This window comes from Triturus cristatus, chromosome 4_1 (genome assembly GCF_964204655.1).
Source record: "Triturus cristatus chromosome 4_1, aTriCri1.1, whole genome shotgun sequence".
NCBI lineage: Eukaryota > Metazoa > Chordata > Amphibia > Caudata > Salamandridae > Triturus > Triturus cristatus.
The window spans coordinates 545,915,961-545,934,213 of NC_140585.1; the positions used below are offsets into that span (position 1 = coordinate 545,915,961).

The 18,253-nt window shown below is 53.3% G+C and overlaps 1 protein-coding gene across 1 annotated transcript in view; it reads right to left on the reverse strand.

Annotated features, from left to right (window-relative positions):
• Window positions 1–18,253, reverse strand: part of LOC146855203 (glioma pathogenesis-related protein 1-like) — a 1,108,037-nt gene that overhangs the window by 836,378 nt on the left and 253,406 nt on the right. The window lies entirely within an intron of this gene.

Below are 18,253 nucleotides of genomic sequence, written 5' to 3' on the forward strand. Positions count from 1 at the left end.
TTTGTTCCCCCGGAGGTGCGTCTCCTGAAGGAGTACAACATCTGGGGAATGGCGCTTCACATGCTGCAGTACCAGCGTCCGTTTAATCCTATTGCCCAAACCATTAACGTTCCACGTCCAGAGCCGTATCTGCGCTTGATCACTCATGTCCACGCCTGGTCCCAAGATACGTCGAATCTATCTTCCTCCCATGCCTGTCCTTCTGATACCCCACCCAAACATTAGACTATGAGACATCATGAGCTAACAATGAACTACCCCAAGACCCCCACGCCCCTGCCCCAATCCAAACCCCACTCCCTGCCTCCCTGCTAAGTGGGCCCCCAACCACCCACCCATTGAACTCGCAGAGTGCCTGTCGCCCCATCTTCCCAGAATCAACCAAACTTGGAAACGTGAACCTGCAGTCTGCAGAAAAAGACATACTGAATTGACGGATGGCACCCCCCATTATCGGGCCGTGCAAAGGACCCCACCTCACTCCCCCCGGCCCCTACCTCCCTCCCCTCCCCGGACATGAAAACGCCCCCCCGCCAACATAGGTAAAAAACGTATAGACTACAGTCCTGCATCCGTAACCGAATGACAACCCAACTGCTACAGATCAACCCGCCCAACAACCAAGAAAATGGCCAGGCCTGGGCAGTATAGCCCCCCCTATCCTTCTCCACACCCGCAGTCTTAGCGGCTCGGATCCAGTCACTTTGTAGGAGTCTGCTCGCTTTCCCTGAGTTCCCGTGGTGGCGCGCGTTTTGCGTGAACCTCCTGACCACCGCGACCGGCAGCCGCTCTACGCAGGCCACTCTGACAGCCCACTGTCTGCCAGCCTTCCATCCAGTCGCTTGCCTCCGCTGGAGAGTCAAAGAAGTATGCCTTTTCACCGTCCATAACTTTGAGCCGCGCTGGAAATAACATCATATACTTCACACCGTGGTCACGCAGGGCTCTCTTGACCCCTTCAAAGGATCTAAGCAGCCGCTGGACGTGTAGTGTGAAGTCCGGGAAAAACCGAATGATGGCATTCTCCAGTTTCAGATCTCCAGACACACGCGATGCTTGCAGAATTGCGTCCCGATCTCTATAATTTAGGATGCGAGCAATAATAGTGCGCGGAGGCGCCCCAGGCTTGGGCCTCCCCCCTAACGCACGATGAGCCCTTTCCACGGAGAAGAAATTTGAGAGGCGTTTCGGCTTAAGGTGTTTGAGGTATCAGGTCTTCCACAAAGCAATCCACGGACGGGCCCTCCATTCCCTCCGGAACCCCCACGATACGGAGGTTATTGCATCGAGCCCGACCTTCCTGATCCTCCAGGCGGGCCACAATGTTCGTTTAATTTTTGGTGAGTGAGGCAACCTGCTCTTCCAACCGTTTTATCTTAGTCCGCAGCCCTCCGATACCGCTCTCCGCCGCCGCCACTTTCTCTGACATCTTTCGGAAATCTGCTCGGAGCAAATTTACTTCTTCCATGACCGAGTCTAATTTGGGCTCCATAGTGCCGCGCATGTCCGTAATTGCCAGCATGATGTCATGAAGTGAGGGGTCAGGTCCATGATCTTCCGCGCCGCTGTGCTGATTTGCTCCATGTTGGCCCTCTTCTTTGCCCATTGCCACTGTATATTTATCAATGTGATTGGTTTGGGCCTGCGGCGTCGGCTTATTGCGGCCCATAATTGGAACCCCATCAGTGCAAGTCCAACGGCGCACCGGATACTTGGGCCGCCCGGGTTCTCCCTCCGCCCAGAGTCCACGGCCACCACCCGCCGGGGAACCAGTGCCTCGGGTGCGCCCGATATCGTAGACAGGAGAAGGCTCCCGAGCCTACCGCCAGTCCGGAGATCAGTGAAAAACAAGTCGCCCGCAGCGCCGTTTAGGCTGTGCCCCAGGCTCCACCTGCAACGACAGCGGACAAAAGGAGCCCTGCCGGCCCAGCCAACGCCAGGGTCGACCGGCACCCCACCAACGACTACCAGTCGGGTACCACTATCAGCACAGTCCGCCAGTGGCAGTCCCGCTGTGCGCCCAGGTCGTCAGCGTGTCGGTAGGATGTCACAGAAGGGGCCCTAGGGGGACCCAGAGACCCCCAGTCAAAAAGTCCACAGTGCGCTCTAATGCATGACAGGGGCTCCCGTCTCAGCGCCACTGCTCCATCTGGGCGCACCCTTCAGTGATGCGATGTGCTGAGCAAAGCAACTCCTAGATATGCCCCAAGCTGCGGGCACACACCCCAGGCTGCACAGTACCAGGAGCCAAGGGCGAGGAAGCCGCAGTCGGGCCACCAGTCTGTACCCCCTCTCCAGCCGATGCCAGTTGCTGCTCCCGCCCTGCCGCAGTCTCCGCCGGCCACGCTCCTTGACTCTTCCACCCGATGGGCCCTGGCGCCGCCGCACCCTGCTGGCTTCAATCACACCAGCCGACCCTCATCCCTCGGCCGGCCGCTACCACCGGGATCGCGGTTCCACAGGACTCTAAATCCGACGCGCCGAAACTCTCAGAGGGGCTGCATCGCTGCTGGCTGATCACCTCGCACACGCCCGCATTGCGCTTACCGGGCATCTTCACAGGTCTCCATGTCCGCTGCCGGCTGCACGGCGGCGGGCGCCATTTTCTGTCCGCTGCTTCCCCAGCCACAGGGGGTGCGCCCGAGCGCCCGACTCTGCCCGCCTGCCACTGCCAGCCGCAGCCTCAGCTCACGAGGAGCGCCCACGCTCCCCAGCCACTGTAGTCACCAGCCACAGTCGCGCTCCACGGCCGCCCAGCGGGAGCTGCGTGATCAGCAACCCCGTTCACATCGAGACAGCAGGCGCCATTTTCTCGCCACCAGGCGCGTCGCCGAGGCCAAGCTACCTTCACCGCCAGGCGTCGATGAGCCTCCACAAACAGCACGGATAGTAGCCTGTCACTCCTCGTAGTCTTAGCATGCAGGTAGGGAACCTTTTTGGATACGGATAATGCCGGATTTGGGGTGTAATGCTGCGATCTGCTAACGCGGCTCGTTTAGTGTGTGGCTATCTTCCTTGGCTGCAGGCCACGCACCCCCCTTGGTGTAGTTTTGACATGGGCTGGCAGAGAGGGGGTAAATATCCTCATTCTGCCTGGGTGGCAGAACGACTATCTGGTGCTTAGGGGTAGACCCGATGCCAAGAGAGGCTGACGTCCCAAACTCCATTACTTTTTTTTTTTTTCACAAGGAAGATAGGAGGTGAAACCTCCAATATTTCCCCTAAGGGAACAGAGCGTGTTTGGTATCTGGGGATAAGAACTGCAAATCAAGGCCAGAATAGGACAGCCCCGCACTGCATTCAGTTTCTTATTTCTTTACCCTGATAGCCTGGGGAGCTTTCGGAACACCCCTGGATGGGCAGAGAGGTGCTTAACACCCCTATCAGGCTGTAGGGTTGGTGAACCCTGAGATTACCAGTGAAAAAAGTGACTAAGAGGAATGGAGTGGACGCTGGACAGTGGGATGCAGAATTAGGGGGTTACTCCTTTTCTACCAGTCCACATGTCAATCTACGCCCAAAGAAATCCCAAATTCCTTTCCCTTGCCATAGAGAACGACTGCAGACTTCAGGCTCAAGGTCAGCTGGTAACCAGGGAATCCTATCAACTTTGCCCATTTCTGAGATCCAGAGAAATCCAGTGTGGAGAGGCTTGTAGGGATCCTAGCATATTTAATTACCTAGAATGCCCTGCAAATGTTACAAATATGAGTAAATGTCCCATTTTCCTCTCTCTTTTCACAGAGATGGCTGACACATTTTGGCCCAGGATCAGTCAGCCCAGTGAACCCTACCAATCTTGGACCTTTCTAAAATCTAGTTATCCAAGATGGTGTGGCTTGGTGTACTCCTGCACAAATGCTTACCCAGGATACCATGTGAATGTCAAAATATGGGTCATAAAACATTTTTACATTATTTATGTGACCGAAAACGTGGTAGAACCAGCCAAAGGCCAGAGCTGCACTATGAAGTGTGTGAGCACTAGATGGGAGGAATCTTCCCAATTTTGCCAGAACGTTATCTCATAGAAATGTGAGACAAATCTGTAATTGGAGCGATGTTTTGATGGTGGCAGGCATTCTGGTTTAGTGAAATAGTGGGAATAAAGCAGGTCACCCACTCTAAAACTCTGTGGGTTTCGGTTTTCAGTTGCCTGGGGTTGGTAGCTTTCCAAGGGTGTCTGACCATGGCACAAAAACTGCAGCTGCACACAAGAAAAAGTGAATTTCAAGGGAAACATTTTCATGTTTCAATTGATGTTTTGGGCCTTTCCTGGCATGGGTGATAGGCACACTGTTAGGCCTGTCAGCCCTATGGTGGTCTTACCCCGTTTTTCGCCCTTGTCGCCTCATTTTTGCCACCATCTTTTTGTTGGCCCTAGGTCTCTGGGCGCCTTACCACTGCCAAACAGTGCTGAGGTGCAGGTGCTCTCTCCTAATAACATGGCTGCCACAGGCTCCTGCTACTGCGGAGTGGCCATTGCATACACGCACTAGTGGTTAGGAGTAGGCTGGGACATCTTGATACCGTATCTTTACCATCCCGCCTTTGTGTCCCATAGACAGATATGTGGAAGCTCCTGGAACCGTCCAGCCCTGGGAGGGGTTATGTTTTGCCGCCTTTACAGGAGGGTCACCTGACCTAGGGGTATAAGAGGAAAGGAGGGAAACTGAACTAGTCAGTTGGGGCACCACTGGACCCGGGGGAACCTCTGCCGGAGTACAGGCGGTTGGGCCTAGGGGAGGAACCTACATTACTGGGGCTGACTGAGTTTAGGCCCTCCTGTACCCAAGTTAGATGAGGGACTCTGCCTGCCTGCTGATCTTGCCCAGTGAGGGGGAAACCCAGGGAACCAACTCCAGAGTGCTGCAGGGAATCATCCTGCCCTTCTATGCCAGCCAACTCAACCCCTACTTCTCTCCCCCCAAGAACCCGCAAGTGAGACCAGCCATCCACTCCCTCCAAGATAAGCGCTGTGCCAATCAGGCGCTGTAAAGAAGATACTGCCTGCTGTGGGTGCCGCTGATCAGGAGCACGAGGTAATGAGCGCTGTGCCCGCCGAATAATCAGTTACCAGGCTCCTGCCACCGTCCCCCAAGCACTGTGTAGCCTCTCAGCGCTACTTGGCCATAACACCACCAAACTGCCACTGTACCTCCCCCTGCCTGTTATGACTCCCAAGCGCTGTAACTCTATGCGCTGCAAGCCATCACCGCCGCAGTCCAGGATTTAGCTGAACTACTGCTGTGCCCCCCTTTCATGTGATGACTTCAAAGCGCTGTGAACGCTAAGCGCTGCACACACCCCAAATCACCGCCGCAGCCCGGTACCTGCATCCTCGCGCTGTGCCCTGGGAGCGGTCACCTGCAGAGGAACACCGCTGCGGCCCAGGCGCTGTGAAGTCGGAAGCGCCGCCTGCGTCGCTGACGGGTTTGCCTTGGTTGGGCGCTGCCGCCGAGTGCAAACCGAGAATCACCGCCGCAGCCCCGGCGCCTACTGCCCACGAGGATCTACTGCTGCCGGAGTCACCGCCGCGGCCCCTGAAGTCCGGAAAGGGCTGCAACAGTACTGGGGAGGCCCGCACCAGGCCGGAGAAGAGAGCGTGTCCTGCATCACGTGACGGGGCGCCGGCCGCGTCACCAGCCGCGACCCCAGCGAGCCGCGCAGGGATTGGCCATTGCGGGCGCGCCCTAATAGGACTGCGCCCGGATTGGTCCCGGGACGAGGAAGACGCCGGTGAGCCGAGGCCGGCTCTGACACCCCCGTGGGGGCTCCGAGCGGAGCGGGAGCCCCCCCCTGCCTTACCCCGATCGCGCGTGAGGATAGCGCGAGGAGGAGCCGCAGGGAGCCCGCTTTGCCTGCGCGGGCTCCCGCCTGAGCTGGAACTCCCGAAGGAGAACGGAGGCCCCAAAGCGTGAGGTAATCCCCCTGGGGGAGGACGGAGAGTCTGCGGGAATAGCGGGGGCGGCCCAGGAGCCTCCCACGATTAGCAAGGCAGCCCAGCGACAGCCCCTCCCCTCAGGAGACTGTCCCTGGGCCCCAAAGGCCCCAATTATTTTCCCCTCGCCGCCTGGAACAGCTAAGAGCTGGGGACCAAGTTAGATAGGGGACTGCCTTCCCAGTGCTGACTGCTAGTGTGCACCATAGGCCCCAGGGTTAGGTTGTTAACTTACCTGCATGTCCTAGGAGTGCCACCTTGAGGACCCTGCCTATCAGAAGGCCTATCCTTATGAGACCAGAACCATCTGGATGTGGTGCATGTTCCCTTGATGTCCCCCTGTCCAGGAGCTGTTCTGATAATATGTTCACACCCTGATGTTCCTAAATGAATTTGCATCTGTTGTGGGGCTAAAATGAATTACCTGTTGCCATGAGATTGTTGGTACTATACTCTTGAATGAATTTATGCCTGTTTTGTGCCAAAATGAATTCAAAGTTGCCCTGAGATTTTCTGCTCTAGTTACCTGGATGAATTCATTGTTATCTTGAGATTCACTGATCCATTGACTTGAATGAACTTAGTGTTGCCCTGAAATAATCTGCGTGATTACTGAAATTAATTTATTCACCATGACTTGCATTAGATAAAAGATCTTGTTTTACCGAACAACCTGGTGTGGTGTCCTTCATTGTGTGCGCATGACTGGGTCCGGGCGAGTGAGTGCTGCACAACCGCTTTACACATTGCCTTCGGGCGCCTTCCTACCTCGCGCCAAGCTACCACGTCTGAATTGGTGACCCCAGTTCTAACATTGGTGTTGAGTGGTGGGATTGGGACTTGTGCTTGTGCAGCACCCCACAGGGATTCAGTGTGCGCCACAATTGGACACCTGTTGTATCACAAGCCTAACAATTAGCCTGTCACTGTCTGATTGAGTGTATAGGCTCCTGTTTTGAACCTGTTGCCTACGTCCTAGTGTTTTCCCTTGAATTGTCTGGGGCCCCACCTGTCAGGATGGAGTTCGAGCTGGCCAAACTAGAAATGTATACGGTGGCACAGCTGAGGGCGTTCTGTCAGGGGATGGGGGTGTCCATCAAGCGAGGTTCCAAGAGAGCGGAGCTTCAGAAAGCCTTGAGGGCATGGGTAGTGGCCCACCCGGGGGAAAGAGGGGACGAGGGACAGGGGGAGCCGGCCGCTCGAGGGGAACCGGGCACTCCAGGAGAGTTAGACCTACTGCAGGTGGACATTAGTGATAATGTGTTGCCAGGGAGACGTTCCAGGGCAGGTAGTAGTGTGTCAGCAGGGAGTGTGTCGGTGGAGGAGTACGAGGACAGGAGGGAGGAGAGGCAGTTGAGATTAGAGCTTGCTAAAATGGAGGAGAGAGAGGAGAAGAGGCTAGCCATGGAGGAGAAGAAGCTTGCGCATGAGCTTAGCCTAAAGGAATTGGAGTTACGAGCATTGCAAATAGGGGCGCAAGGCAACAGGAATGGTGGCAGCGTACCCGCTGAGGCTCCACGGGAGCCTACGTTTTACCTACCTAAGGAAGTGGTGGCCAGTTTTAGTGTAGGGGATGACAGACAAGTGGTTGGCGGCGTACGAGGTGTCTCTGGTGGCTCATGGGGTGCCCGAGAGTTACTGGGGGGGTGGCCTGTATCGGTACGTACCTCCAGTGGTAAGGAATACCCTCCTGACTTTAGAAAAGGAAGATCAAACCAATTATACTGTCATGAGGGAGGCACTGCTTAGGAAGTTTGGTCTCACTCCAGCGAAGTATTGCCAGAGGTTCCGCAACAGCCATAAGTTTCCCACACAGAACTAGGTGGATTTTTTTGATTATGCACGTAAGGCCTTAGGGGGTTAGGTGCGTGGCAGCGAAGTGAACGACTATGAAGGGCTGTACAATTTGTTTTTAAGGGAGCACCTTCTCGATAAATGTCTTCCAGAGCTGCTCCAACACCTGGTGGACCGCAATCTGACCGACCCTCGGAAGCTTGCAGAGGAGGCAGATACCTGGGTCAGCACTCGGGTGTCCCAAAAGGGACCCGGGGGAGACCCCCCGAAAGGTGGACAGGGTTCTTCTCAGAAGAGAGAGGGCGGAGATTTAAAAAAAAGGAGTTCTTTAAAGGCCCCCAAAATAGACCGCAAGGGAAAGGGGTAGGTTCCCCACCCCAATCTGGATCCCAGAAACCCACTTACCCTGACAAGAGTCAGCAGCCCAGAACTGTCCGGTACTACGAGTGCGGGGAGGTTGGACACTACAAGGGGGATCCCCAGTGTTGCAAAAGGACCCCAGCCCCCACAGGAGGTAAGAGCCCCGGGGAGGCTAGTGTAGCGCTGGGGGAGGAGTTGTCCCTAGGTGAGGGGGTGAATGGACAGGCTTGACCCTGGTTTCACTGGGGGATAGAGAGATGGTCCCAGTGACGCAGTTGCCCTCGAACACTGCCAAGCACCGGCAGAGGGTACAGGTTAACGGGGAGGAGGTGAAGGCTCTGAGGGACACGGTTGCCAGCATGACGATGGTAAGATGTCAGCTGGTGTCCCCAGAGCAGGGGATTCCTGAAGTATGCCACCTGGTGGTAATGGCTGATAACAGCCAGAGTCATTACCCCGTGGCCCAAGTTCCCTTTGAGTGGGGAGGAGTCTGAGGCCAGTTGAGAGTCGCCGTAAGCCCTGCCATGCCGGTGGATTGTCTGCTCGGAAACGACTTGGAACATACCACCTGGAAGGAAGTGGAGTTCAACGCCCACGCTGAGATGCTGGGGTTACCAGGGTGGACCTGCGTGGTCACGAGGTCCATGTCTGCCCAGCAAGGAACTCAACCCGGGTTGGATCCTGGAACAATGGCCCAGCCCAATGCTGGTCAAGAGGACGTTGTGGAGGACACACCCCGCGAGATGGATGGGGAGCCCGTGGAGGTGACCCCGGAGTCCACGGAGGTGGATGTTGTTCCCGTGGGGGACTTGCCGACCCCTGCAGAATGGCAGGTGGAAGGAGGGCCTACCCGGGAGGAATTCTGTTGGGCGCAGAAAGAGTGTCCCACGCTTGAAGGTATGCGGCGGCAGGCCGAAGCCCGAGCGACGAACCAAGACACCGGTAATTACCATATTTACTGGGAGAATGGCCTCCTCTACAGTGAGCCTAAGGCTCCGGTGCATGGGTCATCAAGGGCCTTAGTGGTCCCCCAATGCTACCGGGCCTTTCTGCTGGAATTGGCACACAAGATACTACTAGCAGGACACCTGGGCCAGGACAAAACCTTTGCTCGTTTGGTCCCACATTTTTACTGGCCCAGAATGTGAGTTGCCTCTGACACCTTTTGCAAGACCTGTAAGACTTGCCAGGCGAGTGGCAAGACTGAGACTAAGTTGAAGGTCCCTTTGGAACCGCTTCCGGTTGTTGGTACCCCTTTTGAGCGGGTAGGCATTGATATTGTCCGGCCGATGGACCCGCCGACTTCTTCGGGACACCGGTTCATCTTGGTGTTGGTGGACCACGCCACCCAGTGGCAATCCCTCTGAGGACCATCACTGCACCTGCGGTGGCGCGGGCCTTGATGGGGATTTTTACCCGTGTGGGATTCCCCAAGGTGGTGGTGTCAGATAGGGACACGAATTTCATGTCGGCCTACATGCAGGCCATGTGGAAGGAGTGCGGAGTGACCTATTGGTTTTCCACTCCTTACCACCCCCAGACTAACGGGCTCGTAGAGCGCTTCAATAAGACCCTGAAGGGGATGATCCGGAGCCTGCCAGAGGACTTGAGACGGAAGTGGGACGGCCTCTTACCCTGTCTACTATTTTCCTACTGAGAGGTGCCGCAGAAGGGAGTCGGGTTCAGCCCCTTTGAGCTGCTCTATGGCCACCCAGTTAGGGGGCCCCTCAGCCTTGTGAAGGAGGGGTGGGAGAAGTCTTCCAAGAAGCTTCCCCGTGACGTTGTCAGCTACATGCTGGCCTTCCGCAGCCAGATGGCCAAGCTGTGGAAGGAAGCCTCCGACAATCTGGAGGCTAGTCAAGCCGTCATGAAGGAGTGGTACGACCGCAACGCTCGGACGGTGGAGTTGGATGTTGGACAGAAGGTGTGAGTCATGAAGACCGGAGAGCTTAGCGCCCTCCAGGACCGGTGGGCTGGACCGTACGACATTTTGGAGTAGAGAGGCCAGACCACTTCCGTTGTCGACCTCAAGACCCCCGACAACCCCATAGGGTGTTCCACATCAACCGCCTGAAGCAGCACCATGAGCGATCAGAGCTTGCTCTCCTTATGGTGACGGATGGGAGCGAAGAGGAAAAGAGAGAGCCTCTTCCGGACCCTCTGGCGGCCCAAGAGAAGGATGCATCGGTGGAGGGAGTGGTCCTCTCCCCATCCTTGACCCCTGAGCAACAGAGGGACTGCTGCCAGGTATTGGAGCAGTACACCTCGTTGTTCTCCCTCAATCCTGGGATCACGCATCTGTGTACCCATGAGGGACACAGGGGACAGCCCACCCGTGAAAACCAAGTCTTACCGGCTGTCCGACAAGATCAAAACCAGCATCCAGAGTTAGGTGGCCAAGATGTTGGAGCTGGGGGTGATTGAGCCTTCCAGTAGCCCATGGCCTAGACTGTGGTGTTGGTCCCGAAAGCGGCCCCGCCGGGCACCACACCGGAACTTCGGTTCTGTGTGGATTACCGTGGCTTGAACTCCGTGACCAAGACGGATGCTCACCCGATCCCTAGGGCGGATGAGCTGATTGACCGACTGGAAGCAGCTCGGTATCTGAGTACCATCGACCTGACGTCAGGATTTTGGCAGATTGCCATGGTGGACGGAGCCAAGGAGAAGACTGCGTTCTCCACCCCCGAGGGCCACTTTCAATTTCGTGTGATGCCCTTCGGGCTAAAGAATGCTCCGGCCACTTTCCAGCGGTTGGTCAACCAGGTGCTTTCTGGCCTAGAGGCCTTCTCAGATGCCTACCTAGACGACATAGCTGTCTTCAGCAGCAGCTGGGAGGACCATCTGGAGCATCTCCAGGAGGTGCTCCAGGCTCTACAGCGGGCTGGCCTGACCATCAAGGCTAGCAAGTGCCAGATTGGACAGGGATCTGTCGTCTACCTGGGACACCTGGTGGGCGGGGGTAAGGTGCAACCCCTCCAGGCCAAAATCGAGACCATCTTGGTCTGGGAGCCCCCCAAAACCCAAACGGAGGTCCGGGCTTTCCTCGGCCTCACGGGTTACTACCGCCGGTTTGTCAAGGGGTATGGAACCATCGTGGCCCCCCTGACTGAATTGACATCTAAGAAGCAACCCCGTAAAGTAATCTGGACGGCTGCCTGTCAAGAAGCATTCGACACCCTTTAGCACGCGATGTGCACCGCTCCGGTGCTTAGAACTCCAGATTTCAACAAGGAATTCATCGTGCAGACAGACGCCTCTGAGCATGGCATTGGAGCTGTGCTCGCTCAACTGAATGAGGTAGGCCAAGACCAGCCAGTGGCCTTTATCTCCCAAAGGCTACTTCCCAGGGAACAGCGGTGGAGTACGATAGAACGCGAAGCCTTCGCCGTGGTTTGGGCCCTGAAGAAGCTGAGGCCATATCTCTTGGATCTCACTTCCTCATTCAGACCGACCACCGACCCCTTTGCTGGCTCATGCAAATGAGAGGGGAAAACCCCAAATTGTTGAGGTGGTCCATTTCCCTCCAGGGGATAGACTTTAGGGTGGAACATCGACCCGGAGTAGACCACGCCAACGCTGACGGTCTCTCTCGGTTCTTCCGCCTTAGTGTGGAGAACTCCCTAGAGGTTGGGTAGCTCTCCCCACTTTCGGCTGGGGGGCATGCATGTTAGACCTGTCAGTCCTAGGGTGGTCTTACCCCGTTTTTTGCCCTCGCCGCCTCATTTTTGCCACCATCTTTTTGTTGGCCCTAGGTCTCTGGGCGCTTTACCACTGCCAAACAGTGCTGAGGTGCAGGTGCTCTCTGCCGCCGTACCTCCTCCTGCCTGTTATGACTCCCAAGCGCTGTAACTCTAGGCGCTGCAAACCATCAGAGCTGCAGCCCAGGATGTAGCTGAACTACTGCTGTGCCCCCCTTTCATGTGGTGACTTTCAAGCGCTGTGAACGCTAAGCGCTGCACGCACCCCAAATCACTGCCGCAGCCCGGTACCTGAGTCCTCGCGCTGTGCCCTGGGAGCGCCCACCTGCCGAGGATCACCGCTGCGGCCCGGGCGCTGTGAAGTTGGAGGCGCCGCCTACGTCGCTGACGGGTGTGCCTTGGTTGGGCGCTGCCGCCGAGTGCGCCGTGGGCCTGAGAATCACCGCCATGGCCCCGGCGCCTACTGCCCACGAGGATCTACTGCTGCCGGAGTCACCGCCACGGCCCCCAAAGCCTGGAGAGGGCCGCCGCGGTACTGGGGTGGCCCGCACCAGGCCGGAGAAGCCAGCGCGTCCTGCATCACGTGATGGGGGGCCGGCCGCGTCACCAGCCGCGCCCCCAGTGAGCCGCGCAGGGATTGGCCGTTGCGGGCGCGCCCTATGAGGACTGTGCCCGGATTGGTCACGGGATGAGGAAGACGCCGGTGCCCTGACCGTGCGTGAGGATAGCGCGAGGAGGAGCCGAGGGGAGCCCGCTTTGACTGCGTGGGCTGCCCCCTGAGCTGGAACTCCCGAAGGAGAACGGAGGCCCCAAAGCGTAAGGTAATCCCCCTGGGGGAGGACGGAGAGTCTGCGGGGGCTGCCCAGGACCCTCCCACGATTAGCAAGGCAGCCCCGCGACAGCCCCTCCCCTCAGGAGACTGTCCCTGGGTCCCAAAGGCCCCAATTAACTTCCCCTCGCCGCCTGGAACAGCTAAGAGCTGGGGACCAAGTTAGATAGGGGACTGCCTTCCCAGTGCTGACTGCTGGTGTGCACCATAGGCCCCAGTGTTAGGTTGTTAACTTACCTGCATGTCCTAGGAGTGTCACCTTGAGGACCCTGCCTATCAGAAGGCATATTCTTATGAGACCAAAACCATCTGGATGTGGTGCATGTTCCCTTGATGTCCCCCTGTCCAGGAGCTGTTCTGATGATATGTTCACACCCTGATGTTCCTAAATGAATTTGCATCTGTTGTGGGGCTAAAATGAATTACCTGTTGCCATGAGACTGTTGGTACTATACCCTTGAATGAATTTATGCCTGTTTTGTGCCAAAATGAATTCAAAGTTGCCCTGAGATTTTCTGCTCTATTTAAATGGATGAATTGTTATCTTGAGATTCACTGATCCATTGACTTGAATGAACTTAGTGTTGCCCTGAAATAATCTGTGTGATTACTGAAATGAATTTATTCGCCATGACTTGCATTAGATAAAAGATCTTGTTTTACCAAACAACCTGGTATGGTGTCCTTCATTGTGTGCGCATGACTGGGTCCGGGCGAGTGAGTTCTGCACAACCGCTTTACACATTGCCTTCGGGCACCTTCCTACCTCGCGCCAAGCTACCACGTCGGAATTGGTGACCCCAGTTCTAACACACACCAACACAAGTGTGATATTGCTTTTATCAGGAGAAATGTGGAAATGCTAGGTGCTAGAACTGTCAATCTCCACGCTTTCTGGAACGGTTCCTCAAATATGTGAGGAAAGCTGTGATTTTAACTGAAGTCTAATGTTTGCAAGGCATTCTGGGTAGGAAAAAGTTGTGGTATCCACATAAGCCACAGCACACTGGAGTTCCCAGGTATCTACTTTTGAGAAATGTAGGTTTACCTGCTACAGCAGCAGATTAGTGTTCCCCTTTTCCATTGAGTTGGTGCTTCCATTGGTGAAAGGGTCTGTGGTGCTGTTGTTGCTGGTCTTTAGGCCACTGAGGTGTTTAAACCCTCTGTGGGTAGTATTAATGATCATATGGTTTGTACAAGTGTTTCTCCCATTCCTTCTTTCCCAGGCCTACAGCTCTTGAAGTCTCCATTTCGGTATGACTGAGAAACAAAGTTGTGACGGAATTACATGAATTTAAAATCAGTTGCTAAACTTCTGGCTTGAGGCCCGCTAATCTAAATGAAGAGAATCTCCTTAATGCCAAACTATAATAATATCCATGTGCAGTTTGAGTATATCTGTCTGCAGCTTCACTGTTGCCTTATTTGGACACCATCATACTCTGATTCAAAACTTTCATTACATCTTCCCTGTATTCCTTGCATGAGCAACTACGAGTTGCTGGAGGGAATCAATTAACAATTTTTCATACCTGCCGAGAAGAGTAGTCGCACTTGCTGTTTGCATAATGAAAGCAGATGTACCACACATTTTTCGCCTAACAGAATAAACATTTCTGCTTTCCTTGTCAGGTGGACCCATGGCTGAGTGAGCAGTGACATTATACTTTTTCTCTACTGATACCACCACTGAGTTAAGAGGAGGTTCCTTACAAAATAAAAGAGGATCCAGTATCAGGTCACCTGCATGTTTTGTTGCAGTCGGGATGAATCGATTTCGCTGAAGCTGTAGTTAGTAATAATTCTACAGCCGGTTCCAAAAGACCCAGGACTAGAGGGATGACCACTGGTGATCCATTTTAAAAATCACCAAAGTGGTCGCTGAAGGCGCTGGCAGAGGTATATTTAATTTGTTATCTCCTCAAATTATCCACTCCTGGAATGTCTTGACACGATGAGAAGGGAGATTCTTTCAGGCAGAGATTCTGTTAAGAGAGGCGAATACCTTACCAAGTCAGATGAGTCTGAATAGAGAAAGTAGTATTCTAGAGCAATGTCTATACCTAGAAGAAAGCCTGGAAGAGAAGGTATGCCTTGAATGATGTGAGCAGTGTCTTGGTCTAGATCTTAACTTGTAATGAGATCTGGAGTAAGGTGGAGTCATCATGGATCTCCCTGGTGTACAGGTGGTCTTGAAGAGAAGCTGAGACCCCAAAAGTACTGAATGAAAAACCAAGTGCTGCAGAAGAAGTGGTGGTGGAAGAAGAGGTGGAAAACGCGATGATAGATGTGGTTACAGAGAAGGCTAGCCAGCCGCAGCTGAAGAGCCCAATATGAAAACCAGGATGATGATGATATAAATGACAAATAAACATAGACTACTCGAAATCTAAGTCACTGTAACCTTCTTGCCTTCATCTTCCTCAGACAGTTTTCAGACCTTTGAGTAGAAAAGGAAGATTTTGTGTGCTCAACATCAAGATGTTGCTGGAATATGAATTCATCTTTTAAAAACAAAGACAAGAGGCATTTGGCAAAAAAGGAACAGTTGTTTAATCAAACACTACAGACACACAGAAACAGGTCTTAGGACTGACTCAAAGTAACAGGGGCGGCTCCTACATTGGAGCAAAGGAGCGTCGTCCCACTTAAGTGCCTCCTAACGCCCCATAGATGAAAATTAAAATGGGATTCATTACCATTGTATTTTTCCTTGTCCCATCCTGAACCATGTGTCAGGGCGGGGTGGGGCCTGCTGAGTGACAGCAGGGAGGAGTGGTGGGCAGAGGGCTTCCTTTGCACTGTTTAAAGCACAGATGTCTTTTTGGCCGGTGTTTGGCCGGTCATCTTGCAACAACCTGATAGACATTCACACTTTAAATCACTCAACCCAGCTGTATTAAGACAGCTAGGCTGAGAGCAAGTAGTTCCCTGGGGAGTGCTGAGAGTGGCTGCTCCTACCAATCAGGGCGCTGTTCACATGCTGATTAACAGCAGGTGAGCAGGCCAGGATTGGTTGAGGGAGTTTGCTGGGGCCTGCACTGCAGCCCCAGCAGAAGATGTCGGAGTGAGAAGGATGTTGTCTGCCACTATCCAGTAACTGTTTTTCCTTTTTCTCTATTTTAAGAATTTTGTTTGCCCACGCCACGCACCCTCCCATTTTCTCCCCCCAAAATAATAGCCAGTCGCCACTGCAAAGTACAATTGTTTGGAATTTTTTTAATACATTTCTTGAAGGATCATAAAACAATTAATAGATCCTTTGTCAGGAGGGTAAAGTGGGTCTTGTCATGACTCCAACTTGATGACAAAGGCAGGTGGGTCTCGACCTTGTGTGGACACAATGAGGGCCAGTGGGTAAAGTGTCCAGATGCTTGGAATGGGGAGTGCATGATCACTGCATGTGTAGTGTGCTGCATCCTTTTTGGCTGAATGTTCCTACCTTCATGTGGTATCTAACTTTATGTGGTTTTGGGAATGCGTGCCCCTCCGGCCATGTGCGTTTTATCAGGGCTAATCTCCCAGGACCATTGTGGTGTTACTGCTTATCTGTGGGATTAATCTGGGTTTTTCCTGTTCACACATTTGTTCTGCTGGATAAGTGCCACCCCACCTGTAATCAGTAGCCTCAGGCTTAGGGCGCAGGGCCTGGTTGACCACGTATTTCGGACTAGGGGTTGATGGAGAGGTCATATCGGGGGATTTCAACAACAGTGATTCAATTTTGTTTTTATACATACAAATATCACTGGTTACATTACATTAACATCAATATTAACATTCCCCCTCTAGTTGGATTTTCAACTGCATCATTTACCCCATACTTCATGACAGTCACATTGTTGGGTGTTATAGTGTTTCCGTTTTAATTATTACTACTTGCCTAGATACTTGCATTCTACCCAATTTGAGGACTGCGTTTTTGCAGCAGGAAACAACCACTTGTAGGAAACCATACAAAAACAGTACAAAAATGAAAAAAAGGCAGCAATTACATGCACAATCCTGTCACCCACTGGGGGAGCCTGGAAACTGCAGGAATAACAGTCGTGCTCAGGGGAACGTCCCTTCTTACGCATGTTGGTTTGTAAACGATGCAGCGCTTGGATGGCAAGAGTCAGAGTCCCATTGTTCCTGTTGTTTGCTGGGCTGAACGTGAAATACAATGCAACTATCTTGGCACAACCCCCTCCCTCCATTGCGGCAATCAAGTCCAACACATATCGATGTAGCATCACCGTGAGGCAGATGGCTCTTAGTTCTTCATTGATTGCATTAAGGCAGAGCTCAGTACAGTTTATCATCTTCATTAACTCTCATCTGGTTATTTGCAACTCGCGGGTGATTGCTTTCGTCTGCACTGTGAAGACGGATATGGGCCCTCCTGCATTTACTTGTGTGTCAGAAAACAGTCGGAATTCTTCCGGGATGTCCTTGAACTGAGCCCAGCCAAAATAATCAACATGGTTTTTTTCTCTTACCTGAGGCAATAGAGTTTTCTTCTGTAGCAGATATTGGTACATCTCTGACAGATCGTCTATAGGAATAACCAGGGTAGGGGTGTGGATTGTGACCAGGGAGCACAGGCCTCACCATCCAAGGACAAGCTGGGTCCAGGCAAATTTACTGCACTGCCAGTAGGTACCTATCAGCGTGGAGGTGTCCCATTACATGTCCGGTATGTGGAGTATTGCACCACAATTCTCATTAGTGTCAAGTAGAATTGTTCCTTTTCCACTGAAACACAAGGAATACAGTGTAATTTTCTGTACAATTAGGGGTTGCCACTTCCCTTCCAACCATGTGTACCTTTCTATCTCAGTGTCCCATATTTCCTGCCATGGGTTATCTATGATGGTATTCAACCTCCCCTGTGAGACTCATTTACCTTCATGCCATCGAGGTGGATGGCCCTACAGTGGAAGTCCATGTCTGGCATCCATTTGTTATTAAAGGAGACTGCACCAGACACGCTAAGGGCCACCCTGGGACCACAGTCGGAAATGGTAGCGGACATATTTGTGCACTGGTATGGTGGCTTGACTACCTCCAAGAATCTCTTTTCTGGAAAGTCTTGTGGCCAAACAGTATCCTACCCAATGGTGCCTCACATAGGCATCCTATCTGACTCTGTTTCAAGCTTACTAGGATCGGTGAAGAGACACAGTGCTGTGGGACTGATCTCATAACGGGTCATGTTCACTACTACTCTATGGGGTCCTACTCTGTTGGGTTGTATTTTGGCCTTAATCCTACACAGGTAGAGAAGGCATTTCACTTTTTTGGGGGCTACCTCTTGAGATACGTAAAGACTGTCTGCACCTTCTGCATGTGATATCAGTGAAGAAACAAAGCATGAACCGGCTGATGTCTGGGCGTCCAAGGTGGTTATGTGCTGATACCATGTGTTGTGTAAGAGTATGCTGAGTATTGCATGTGGAATACTATTGTTGTGTACAGTGCAATTATATGTGACATGAGAGAAGTCCGTACGGAAGCGCTGTGCAAATGTCAGGGTGGACTTCATTTGACTAGCAACATGTGAATGTGGCAACAACCATAGTCAACAGAGGATATAGAATTGTATAACAATACATAACTTGTGGAACACTTCAGATCGTGGGGATG